The sequence below is a fragment of the Vicugna pacos genome, chromosome 8, assembly GCF_048564905.1.
Source record: "Vicugna pacos chromosome 8, VicPac4, whole genome shotgun sequence".
In the NCBI taxonomy this organism is placed as follows: domain Eukaryota; kingdom Metazoa; phylum Chordata; class Mammalia; order Artiodactyla; family Camelidae; genus Vicugna; species Vicugna pacos.
This window is the reverse complement of record NC_132994.1, coordinates 484,345-497,584: the sequence shown is the minus strand read 5'-3', so window position 1 is coordinate 497,584 and position 13,240 is coordinate 484,345. Positions and strand designations below refer to the sequence as shown.

Here is a 13,240-nt window from a genome sequence, read left to right as displayed (position 1 = left end):
AAAATAGGAAGCACTTGGACTTGAATAAAATATGTATTTATTGTGTTCTTTCCAGCTACAAGCCTTCCAGCTGTTTTTCATCTTTTTTTAATATTCCCTACTCTGTCATCAGAGGTGAAGAATTTGCTTTGGAAGAAACCATATTCAATTATTTGAAAGATACCACTGAGGTAACATATTAAAGTTTTGTTTTCATCAATTCCATTTCAGAAAACAATGAAGAAACCCCGCAGGGATTGAGTTATGTGTGTTTGGGCATCTAAGCCCTTTATCCATTGCTGGGAGATTGAAAACAGCTGTACTTTGCAGGTAATTCCTTCTTGTTCATGTCAAAGGACGTCATCACCCCATCTGAGCATCCTCACCTTAGTTTCCCGCACAGCTTCTCTGCTTTAGCCACACCACTTCCTTGTTTCTGTGGCACATCTTTTTCTTTCTTGCCTCCCCGCAGTCTTTCCCTTGTGTTCTCCCACATTCGAAGTGTGTTGCCTCTTCTCACCACCATTCTGTGCCCACTGTGATTGGCAAAAGTATTCCTTTTGACACCTGGTTTGAAACTAAGGTCTTGAAATCACCCGTTCAGTTATGGTTGTTGTCCCCATGTTTGTACAGCACGTTCCCCTTTTCAGGTTTTGTGTTTTGAATCATGGATCTGGTGTCTCCTTAGCCACTCAGTTCCCTGGAAGGCAGGATCAGGCTCCCTGTTTGTGTTGTGCTGAATAGTAATAATGTTAGCAAAATGATTCTTCCCCTAGAGCAAGTTGGGATGTGTCATTAACCTTATGACCTGATAATGCCGTAATCGTCATAAGTACTGCGTCTGCAGAGTAAATTGCTTCAAATTTTCTAATTTTACTTCTTAATCTTCTCAACATGTTATAGTGTAAAGAGCAAAAGATCTGGAGTCAACGTCCAGCTCCTCCACTTACAAGCAGATAACTTAATTGCAGTTTTACACATCAGTAGTCCTACAGGCACTCTTTTGAGAAACAGATGAGAAAATAAATGGGAAAACAATTAATAAAATCTTAGACCCAGAGAAATGCTGTTCTTCATGAGCCTGGCAACTTTGACACACTTTACAACAACCAACATACGCTTTCAGGACTAATGTCTGAGTCATACTTTTCTTGAAATAATATTAGCAGAGACTTTGAATGAGGGTAATAACACTTCATACTGTTGGAGTCAGGTTTTTTCTAATGGGACCAGTGTCCCAGGATGACACAGTTGAGTCAGGCTGGTGGCAATACCATGACATGAAAGAACCTTTCTGGGCACACCCTTACCACTCACAGGCTTTGGAAAATGAGAGAACTTAATGTTCATGGGAGTTTAATGTTAGAAATGGAACTGAGGAATGCCCTTTCCCCACATGGCTTAAGGTAGAGTGGAAAAGCATAGGAAAGAAATGAGGCTTTTTTCTGATACTCTTTCACCCTCTCCTCGGCTGAACTTTTGTGTCTCATCTTTCTCTAAGCTTGAGCCTCACAGATTGAACCCCAGTTAAAACAACATTTTCCTGAGGAACATTTATTATGCAAAACTTTTGATGATTTTTTTCTTCCAGGTTGAGGTGATCATTGAGAAAAGTGATGATTTTGATACTCTGATGGCTTCAAATGAAATCACTGCCCCAGGACCCTAGCAGACTGTCCTGGTTCCCAGTGAGGATGGGGCAAATCTTTTCCCAGTTACACCAGCACACCTGGGAGAAATTCCTGTCACAGTCACAGCTGTCTTACTTGCTTCTTTTGATGCCATCACCCAAAGGCTTTTAGTGAAGGTAAAGATTTGAATTCTAAATAAATGGAATGGAAATTCATAACTGAAAAGGAAAGAGAAGGTGGTTTTTCTCTTGGTTAAGGTGGTTTTTCTCTTGGTTAAATCTATTGGCAATCTCTTTACCCTCCTGGCAATGCCTGGCAGTTTTCCATCTGAATGGAAACTATATCCCATGTATGTTTTAGAAGTAATTGCCAATGTCTCCTTTAAATTGACTAGAAAGTGACTAGAAAGCAAGTCAGTTACATTCACAAACTGTGTGGCGTTGGGATCCTATTAAATCATGCCAAGTTGGTATGTAGATTTTTAATTTTGGGATTCCTCAGTACGGGTAGAAGAGATTTTGTTGATTTTTTTCAGAGAAGAGAATATGCAAACAGATGGCTCAAAATAGGGGATAAGTGCTTGTGTTCTGGAGTGAGATAGCCCTGGGTTCACATGCCTGCTCTGTCAAGGGTGCCTTTGGACAAGGTATTTGACCTGCCTCTTTTGATAATAGGACCCACCTAAGAGGATTTCTCACCACCTTTTCATCTTCTTCTTTGTCATTTCCATTGCCATTCCATGAAATGTTTTGTTGAATTTAACTGGAAAGTAAACATTTATCAACAGATTTGAAGGAGAATCAAGACATGGTGGGTACTTATCTAACCACGCACAGGCCAGATTTACTATCTGCATATAGTTCTCTGTAAACAGATGAGTGGAGACCATGTTAATTGTGTTCCTTTTATCAACAGGCTGAAGGAATAGAAAAATCCTATTCACAATCCATCTTACTAGACTTGATGGCCAGCAGGCGACAGACTTCCCTGAAGACTCTGAGTTTCTCCTTCCCTCCTCATACAGTGAGCGGTAGTGAAAGAGTTCAGATCACTGCAATTGGTAAGAATACAGTGTATCACCATCATTACTGATTTATTTGTATGTAATAATTATATTTTTTCATCAATATATAGGTATATTTTCTTAGTTAGTCCTAATGAGAAAAAGTTACAAAAAGGTTTTTGTAGGTGCCCAGTGCTGATGACAGTAGCAAGGCTGCAAGACGTGTGTCCTGGACCAGTTCTTGTCAATCATCAGTGTGTGCCTGAAGCACCTGGGGAGCTTGGGTGAAGACAGATCCTGGTTTAGGAGGCCTGGGGTGGGGCCTCAGATTATGCACGTCTCACAAGCTCCCAGGTGATGCAGATGCCTCTGGCATGCAAACCACTCTTTGAGCAGGCAGGCCAGACTAGCCTGTGGCTGGAGGGAGGGGTTATTCTAAGGGCAGAGCTTCTTGACCACTGGTGAATGCCAGCACTGTCTGTGGGTCTTTGCAAACATATGAATCTTTGGGTTCTATTGTCAGTCTCTTCAGTCAGAGTCTCTGGGGCTGTGGCTGGGCTTGCATATTTTGAAAAGTTTCCATGAGTGCTTCTGATCACCAAATGCTGAGCACTGCTGCCTGAGCAGTTCTCTGTGCAGAACACAAGTAACCTTCATGGCAGGAGCTGCCCACTGGCATGGTCCCCCTCTCCTAGCTACCTTTTGATAGCCAACCTAAAAGTCCTTTCAAGTGTTCAACAGAGCTTCCACACAAGTGGTTTATTTATAGAGTTGTGCTGTACACATACCTGAAGGCCGTGTGTAGATTAAAGACATCTAAATAGTTTGTTAGGTCTTTGAGGTTTCAGGACCGGGGGGCACTTTTTCAGATGTTCTTTTGAATATCATTTGTAGATGTAATGCTTTTTATCATAACCCCCAATAACCAGTGCCTCTAGTGAGGATTTTTGGGGGAGCCTTAGATAAAATTCTTAAAAAGAATTAAATAATCTCTCTTCTCATGGTTGCTCAGAGATGCCTAAGCACCTCCCACAGTGTTGAGATGCTGAGTGATGCAGCAAACACACCGGTGGTTGAGGTGCACACACACACACAGCTACACACATACATACACACATAACACGCATACACAAATACACACATACATAAACACATAACACACACACATAACACACACATACATGCCATACACAGGAGGGGAAGAAGCCTGGAATTTTAAATGACACCACTGCTCTTCACATTGGAAAAAGTCTGCCTATGGTTATTGAAGTGCTGTGAGGTTTCATTGTAAAGCTTTATTTCAGTAATGGATTTTAAAGCTTTACTTTTATATGGTTATTTATTTTAAAAAAAACTATTTGGTACTGCAGATGTGTGAATGTTAGGTTATTGCCTGTTTGAAATTTTTGAGAGTCTGTATTCACTTTGAATATTAAAAACATAAGCTGCAGTGGTAATAATAGTTAACAGCATAGCCTGCAGTGGTGTTTACCTCTCTGCACTAACATCTAAAGTTTAAGAGATCATACACTCGCACGGCAGCAGCCTACTCACATGAAGCTCTTCCTCTCTTCTGTGGATTCAGTTTTTTTAAGAAGCAGCTTTTCACTAGGTATCTGGACTTGGAAGGGTGTAAATTTCTAAAATAAGCCACATGATGGATATTCTATGCAGTTCAACCATAGTGGGGTCAGAATTAGAACTCAGCCTCTAAATGTGTAAGATTTTATGTATTTTCCTGAGTTACAGTGTTAGAATGTGGGTAAAGTGTGTGTTTTGTATAATATTACATAACTAACTTTGAAGGATATTTCTGATCCTTTTTGATCCTGGGATTCTCTGAAATGCTTGAAACACTTGTTAGTTCTACTTTGTTGTTGCTGAATAGAGCACATTGAAACATACCACAACCCCTGCTCTTAGAAACATAATTTCTCAAGAACTTGTAGTGTATTAGTAAGGAAATCAGAATAAAATTCTATTTCTGTGAAGAATATTAATAATAAAATCTTTTTTTCCTATATAAGAATGATAATTTCCTGATGATTGATTCCTGACATTTTTGTCCAAGAATTGTTTTAAACTTCCTTTTTGCTTAGATATGCCATGTCTTTGAACCAAAAGTCTACTAATTTGTCACATAACCTACAAGTTCAGTACCACTGTATTATCACTCATTTGGCCAGTTTTCCTAAAAGCTTGGTATACAGTTTCTACTCTGCTCCAGGCAGTGGAATAATGATACTGCTTCTGTGTCAGGTGCCTTCTGCTCTCACAGGGAGTCTCTTTGCCACGAGTAGGTACAGCTATTTGAGGATTTGCTGAACATATTAAATATCTTGTGCTTTCAGGAGATATTCTTGGTTCTTCCACCAATGGCTTAACCTCACTAATTTGGATGCCTTATTGCTGTGCTGAACAGAACATGATAAATTTTCTCCAAATATTTGTGTTTTGGATTACCTGACTAAAGAGAAACAACTGACCGGATTTAAGAGAAAAAGCCCTTTCGTTTATGAGACAAGGTAAGCACTTTGGAAATATACTTTTATTTGTAAAAATAAATTTGTTTTGTTTTTTCTAGCCAGAATTGACTCTAGACCATATTTCAAAATGGACAGATTTTTGTCTATGTGATTGTGGGACTACATGGGGCTGAATGTGCCAGAGCTTCAAGCAGTGGGAAGCTGTCACTGTCCTCCCTCAGCTCAGTGCTCAGTAATCATTGTGAAGATGTTTGTTGAGTTCTGTTCATTCAGTTCATTAAGGGATGTGTATTTTCAGAAGGGACCTGAAATTTAAAGCCACTTAAAATGAGTGTCCACTAATTCATTCCACATTCATGGAGCATCTCTTAGGGCCAGGGTCAGGTCCAGTGCTGAGGAGGTGGAGGAAGTCAGGCCTTTGCTCTCAAGGAAGTCTCTGCACTGTGGAGAAAGTGTGTACACAAACGCACACAGTGCCATGTGGCAGGGACCCTCTCAGTGCGTTTAACATTGCAAGTAGTTGGGGGTTAGGAGAGAAGTGTGTTCATGGGGAGGCCCTGCTGGCCCCTTAGAAATGCCACACTGGCGAGTCCTCTGCCCTGCCTTCTGCAGAGACTGATACTGTTTGCAGATACCAGATGCTCTGTATCTACAACTGGCTAATAACAACAGTTAACATCAGTTGAGTGCTCACTATGTGGCAGGCAGTGTCCTAAGCACCTTACATCTAATATCTCCTTTCCACACAGTCAGTGTGGTGATTGTCCTTGTGTTGTTACAAATGAGGCAACTCAGGCATAGGAAAGTTAACTAACTTGCTAGGATCACATAGCAAGTGAGTGGCAGGGCTGGGATTTCAACTCCCTGTCTGGCCCCTGGGTCCATGCTCTTACTGTCCATGCTTAGGAGAAAATGAAAAGTTGTGAGGCCTTGTGACTAATAGTAAGGTAAGCTTGATTTCCTCAAAAACTCCCAAAGCCAGCCACCTGAAGTCCCACTCTCAGTCTTGCACTGCCATTAGGGGCCTCTAGATAGACCTCTGTGTGACCGAATTGATCCGTCTGCAGAGTCTGGGATGCTTGCTGTACATCAAACTCATGAGGATTAGAGTAGTTCATGCAAAGTGATAGGAAAATGCTTGCTCAGTATAAAGTATAAATGGAATCAACACTTTTCAAACTCGTAAACCTTTTGACTTTTTATTTTCCCAGTGAATGAGTTCAATGTCACTAGAGGCAAGCTGTTAGTGGTTTTGCTAACTTTCCCAAAGTTAAGAATTAGAAAACTTAGTAAAGACATTATTTTAATGTGAGCTTTTCTTCCGGTTTCCCTCAGTGTGTAGAGACTTGTTTATCCTAAACTAAATTCTATGTACTAATGATAACTACCACTGTTTAAATGTGTTCATTAAATTCTCACAAAGCCCTGGGAGGTAGGCATACTGTTATCATTTCCATTTTACAGGTGAGTAAACTGGGGCATCATGAGGTTAAATAGCTTCCCTTTGGTTACTTGCAAGTGGTGTGGCTCTGGGGTCCATGCTCAGAACACAATGGGACAGCATTTCTTGGCAGCATTCTTAGGTTGTTGGAAGGAATAGGATGTGATGGAGTAAGACCAGGGATGGGGCCAAGATGCTTCAGTAGACCAGCCTGCCAGAGGTCTCTGTGGGGGTTCTGATAAAATAGTAAGGGAGGACCATGGGGCCTTGTGGTTAAGGAGACACCAGAGGTTAGAATCTGGGGAGTCAGGTTGGACCAGACAGAGCTGTAAGGCATTGGATCCAAGGGGATGAGTGGCAGGCAGCTCTCCCTGGGTGGCTGACCTGGACAAGGGCTGATTGTGAGTAAGGGGAGTAATCAGTGAGTAACCAGTGAGGCCTTGAGTTTTCTAGGATGCTTCATAGAGGAGAGGGGGCTTGATCACCTTGTCAACTGATCTATAATACAGTTGACCCTTAAACAACAAGGGTTGGAGCTGCATGGGTCCATTCATATGCAGATATTCATCAATATTAAATCTACAGTACTCCACAGTGTGGTTGGCTGAGTTCAGGGATGCAGAGGAATGTGGATGCAGAGGGCCAACTCTATTCTATGTGGATTTACCCCCGTGTGGCTCAGGAATCTACTGTATACACTTTTCAAAGTGGTTTGGAGGTATGGAGGGTCATCCTATTCACTTAGCCTGTAGTCGGAGGCTAGTAACTTTGCCACTGTCATTCGTGGGTCATTCATTTGGCCAAATAGAGCCAGAATTGTGAAGTAGGTAGGGTGGTGGTCTTTTTTCGTTCACTCATTCATTCATACTTCGTTGTACACATGTTTATTGAGTACCTGCTGTATGCCAGACACTGGGAATACAAAAGAAAGAGTTCCCTTCCCTCGTGTTGCTTACACTATGGTAGGACTAGGAAGAGACGGTTAATGTATCAGTGAGTACATTGGGCAATAAGAAAAATGTCAGATAGAGATATGTCTGGCAAAGAATTCAAAGAGAGGTCATTGACAAGAGTGGAACTAGTAGCTACTTGAGGTTGAAGAGCTAACACTTGCAGTGAAATCTGAATGACACAGGCCAGCCGTCCAAAGATGAGGCAGCAAAGCGTTCCCTGGAGAAGGAAGAGCCAGTGCTGCTGTGTGAGGCCGACTCCGCTCGGCGTGCTTGAGGGATGCTGGCAACAGAAGGCCTGTTAGCAGGACTCGACCCCCTGATACTCAGCAGGTGGGCACTGTTTGTTGATAGCCCTCTGCTGGAGTCCTTGCCACATGCATGAAGGGAGACTGGAGACACGCAGACCCCAGGAGGGGTTGTTTGTAGTGATTTTCCCATCGTTCTTCTAGTGTTGCCCTTCTTAGAAGGATATTAGCCTTCTAGTACTATCCTTCTGAGGAGATGATATGCCAAGTAGGATTGCGTGCCAGGCCAATGGCATGTTTTACACTGAAGGATTTATTAAGTGGCTAAAATGATAAATTCAAGACCTACAACATGTGAAATTCTTTCAGGTATTCTGGATTGATTTCACAGATGTATTTTATCTTTGATCAACCCATTACCCCCATTCCCAGTCCTGAGGCCTGTTAAAGAGCAGTTGTTGGTAACCTTGAGATGCCAGTAATGTCTGAATAACTCACATAGAAATTCTGAAGGTGATGAAAGAGGCAGAGATGGGTGAAGATGGAGGAAGAAGAGGAAAATGTAGAGGACTGGAGCAGATGTTTGCTAAAGGATTTCCCGGAAGAACAAAAGAGAGGTTCTGTTTTTATAGTATTTGGAAATAATCATTATCAAAAAAGAAACCCAAACCAACCATAACCACAAATCTGAAGTGACTGAATGATGGTAGGAATTTTGAATCAAGTGAGCAGGGCCTGGTGCAGCATGTTCCTGGGGAGACGGAGCCCAGCACCGCTGGGCAGAGTCTCATATTGTCAGTGTCAACTGTGCCACAAGGTCTGTCATTGTTTATTTTAAATTTGGGTGAAAGATAATGTTTTCTACTGTGACAACACAAAGAAAGCTGACTTCCAAACTCATCAAAACCTCATGTGATTTTTTTCCCTTCTGTTTGGGAAGTTGACAGGTGGGCAAGTGCTTACCTGTGCTCCGCATATTCTGTGTACCTTTTGGTCCTTGTTCGATGTTAAGATTCTGAAGTTCATGCTGCTTCTTAGTGTCATACGATCTCCTCCAACCCTCTCATATAAAATTTGAAGAAAATTGTTAGAGCAGTTCAAAGAAGGTAAAAAGAATGTCTGTGTTGATTAGGTTTTATAAACAAAACAACAGAGAAAACACCTTTTCTAAAATTGAGCTGTTACTGTGCGTCTCAATACCCCAAATCACAAATTTCATTTGTCCACCAAAGCTGTTGGTCGGTGTTAGAAAACACTGTTAATATAGTCTGTTCTAAATTACATGTGATGCCAAGGTGACATTTTGAATTTGTGCTTAACTTTGGGGGAAATATTTCTTTAAATGGATAGTGCTGATTTGTTTTTAAGAGGACTGACATAAATTATAAGTGGCAAAATATTTTTTTCCCAGGGCTTTCTAACTATCTCCTATTTTCTATACAACTAATAGCATCAGCGTGAGATCCCCTGCCTACCGGGTACATTCGATGTCCTGTAAGGTAGTGAGAATATCAAGATCCCAGTGGGTTAAATTCTCACAGAACCAAAGAGCAAATGTCTTCAACACAATGAAGTGGAACCACTATTCCTATCAAGTAAGAATAGAAAGCTTCTGGTACCAACGGTTAATTTGTGAACTGAGGGTATCCTTTGATCATTAAAAAAAAGTTATTTCCTTTATTGTAAACCAAGTAAGAATGTTTTATTAAGTGTGTATGTGAATGCCTTTTCTATGTTTGCATTTACACTGAAGCTTTTGGTCCCAATTTTATGTGGCCAGAGGTATTGATGTTTTATTTTATAACTTCCACTGTTTATGCTTGGAAAATCTTCTAACACTTGTAAATAATACCACTCATCCATATTTCCTTCTAAATTATTTAATGGTTTCATTGAAAAGCCTAAACATTTTTACTAATCGGCATTTATTTTGGTGTGTATGTTGAGATGTGTCATTAAGTTCTTATCACGTTATGTTGTCAGTTTTTTATGGCTGAGTAGTATTCCATTGTATAAGTATACCACATCTTCTTTATCCAGTCACCTGTTGATGGACATTTAGGCTGTTTCCATGTTTTTGCTATTGTAAATAGTGCTGCTATGAACATTGGGGTGCAGGTGTCTTCCTGAAGTAGGGTTCCTTCTGGATATCAAGCCCAGGAGTGGGATTCCTGGGTCATACAGTAAGTCTATTCCTAGTCTTTTGAGGAATCTCCACACTGTTTTCCATAGTGGCTGCACCAAACTGCATTCTCCACAGCCTCTCCAGCATTTGTCGTTTGTGGATTTCTGAATGACGGCCATTCTGACTGGTGTGAGAACGCCATTTGCAGCAACATGGATGCTCCTGGAGGATGTCATTCTAAGTGAAGTAAGCCAGAAAGAGAAAGAAAAATACCATATGAGATCACTCATATGTGGAATCTAAAAAACAAAAACAAAAACACACACAAAAGAAGCATAAATGCAAAGCAGAAATAGACTCATAGACAGAATACAAACTTGTGGTTGCCAAGGGGGTGGAGGGTGGGAAGGGATAGACTGGGATTTGAAAATTGTAGAATAGATAAGCAAGATTATACTGTATAGCACAGAGAAATATACACAAAACCTTGTGGTAGCTCACAGAGAAAAAAAAATGTGACTGTATATATGTTCATGTATAACTGAAAAATTGTGCTGAACACTGGAATTTGATAGAACATTGTAAAATGATTATAAATCAATAAAAATGTTTAAAACAAAAAGTTCTTATCATGAATTGATTTTTCCCATCCATGACTTAATAATCCATATAACTCTGATTGATTTGGGTAGTTTCTGCTAGCAAGTGCTCAACTCTATATTGTTTTCCAAAACACTTATTTTTCCATAGGCTAGTATTTAATTTTATATTTATTCATTGTATAGTTTATAATCTAGTAGATAAAATTTAATAGATCTCATATTTCTGTATGCATGTTTAAGGCTATTTTATCATTTTAACTAGAACAAGTCACACTATGTATCTATGCAAAAGCAACCTATATTTTCTATTAAAAAGATAGGAAACATGAGAAAGAAAATACATATGAGACAAGGAAGACCTCAGTAGTCCCAGTGGATGTAGGTGTGCCTCACTCTGCTTACACTGAGTCCCCCACATGCCAGGTTCTAAAGAGTAATGCTAAGCTTCTGCCTACCTCCTTCCCCTACAAGGACCCACTTGGGTCTCAGGTTGGAGGCTGAGCCACTCATTTTGTTTCCAGTGAAAAAAACATTGGCCACCAAGAGGATGGTCGTAACAATTTCTTCGCACCAAACCCCTATAAATCTAAGAGGCCCTCCGTTTGGCCCAGATTCTGGAGCAAATAAAAATAGCTTAAGACTTTGTGAAGCAGAGATGCTCACCCATTTTTGTTGAAGGTGGAAATGCACTGGGGGCTGACTAGACCTGAGGAAATAAGCTCAGTGCCAGCGTTTGCCTTTTTCTTCTAGGAAGCAAAGGCCCTTGTGGGAGGGTTAAAGTAGGCCTGCTCTGTGCCCTCACAGTACTGGAGGGCCTACGACACGGGTTCATCTGGGTTCGACAGGGAAGTATGGAAGTAACACAGGAGCGAGCTGAAATTTTAATTTGCATTCTCTGAGAGTTTCAATGTCTGAGAGCTACCAGGAAAAGTTACAATTGCCCCATTCTGCCTAAGGAATCTCAGAATCACAGATGCTGTCTGCTGTGGCTAGATGGCCAAAGTAGGAAGAGGGTGAAAACATTTTCCAGCTGCAAGCTGCCATGATAAGCAGAAATGATCCCAAGAGGAGCCACAGAGATGAGGGGTATGCCGGGCAAGAAAATGCTCAGGTCATGTCTGCATTGTTAGGGAGAGGGGAACTAACCATGCCAGTTTCTCCAGGACTGTCTTGATTTTATTACTGATAGTACTGGGCCCGAAGAATCCTTCAGTCCTGGGCAAATCCGGGAGCCCACTTAGGACACATTACTACACCCCAGCAGCTGTCCTTCTGGACCCACATCTGTGTCTGTACCATGATCATGTTTCCCACAAGTGCTCCTAGCCTCTGACTAGCAGGGTAGGGGTACAGTACAAGCCCATTTCTGGAAGAAGTGGGATTTCTTTATTGGGTGATTTAGGCTCCAGGACTCTCCTTTGGCCTGGCCAGAAACATTAGAATTGTTCTTCAGTTTCAGATGTTCTCCCCAATCCTCTTTGTTCCCCTCTGCCTTCCATCTTTGCATTTTACTTGATTTTTTTTCATCTACATACTGTTCTTGAATTACGACATCTGGTGAAATCTGCACCAACCGGTCTGTGCCTTCCTTTAGTATTGCCAGAAACTGTCTCCTCTGTCTCCTATTACAAAATAACGCTTAAACATTTTCTTCACTCCTGCTATCAAAAGCAAAAGAAAACAAAATGAAACTACAGATACCCAATGGTCATTTATAAATTGTAATGAAAAAGTAATATACCATCACAATAAAGAAATGGAAAAAACCCGTATATAAATATATGAAGAAATATACAAGATTTACGTAAGGAAAAAAGACACCAAAAGCTAAAGAAGAACATAAAATAAGACCAATTGAGAGACATATCATGTACCTGGATACATTGTTACAGGAGATTGATTCTCAGTGAAAGTTAATTCTCTTAACATAATTACCATCCAAAGTCTCACTAAACTTAGAATTCTTTTTAAAGGGGCATAGTGATGGTTAAAAATTCAGGTCAAATAATATAAAGGTAAACATTTCCGAGAGAATCCTGAAGAGGAAGGATGAGGAGGGAAAATTTGGACATCTACTGCTGATACTAGAAGCAGCAGACCATTCAGTGGAACAGAATGGAAGACCCAGAAATGGAAAAAACCTCTGAGAACTGAATGCAAGATAAAGTGGTACAGCTGAGAAAAGATGGGTTTTTGGGACAAGTCGATAATCATTTTTAAAACGTTCTCCAATGTTACACCATGCTCCAAAAAAAATCTTGGATTGATGAAAGATGTATTTGGTGGATAATCAAAACAAAAAATAAAAGTGAAGCAAATGTGAAAACATAAGGCTGAGCCACAGTGAAGGGTCAGCTGGCACATGGAAACGCATTTTCATTTCATCTGGAGAACGTGCTTCAGTTTCTCTTAAGTTTGCACTGAATGACCCACATTGCCACAATCTCTGAAACCATGAAAAGAACTTTCTGCTGTTTGCACCTGCTACATTCCATGGAGAGTGGCTGGGGCCCAGAGGCATTTGGAAAGTGCTAACTAAAAACTGGCACTTGCCACCTGCCTCTCCAAGGATCGGATCTGGTTGGCACTCGCCACCTAACTCTGCTTGGAGTCAATCATGCACAGCTGCCACCGCTGACCTCCGACACTCCGTGAGAGGAGTTCAGGATGGAGGTCATGAGTGAGGCACTCTGTGCTCTCTGAAAACTGGCTGAACAGGCCTTCAGACAGTTAGGTATTTTCAGGAGAAGATTTTATGGCCCAAAGTCTCACGTC

General features: G+C 41.0%; 2 pseudogenes; both read left to right on the top strand.

The window, feature by feature from the left end:
- Positions 1-10,565, top strand: part of LOC102526495 (CD109 antigen-like) — a 56,498-nt pseudogene extending 45,933 nt beyond the window's left edge.
- The window catches only part of LOC116279086 (otoferlin-like), a 445,501-nt pseudogene that overhangs the window by 369,619 nt on the left and 62,642 nt on the right, over positions 1-13,240 (top strand).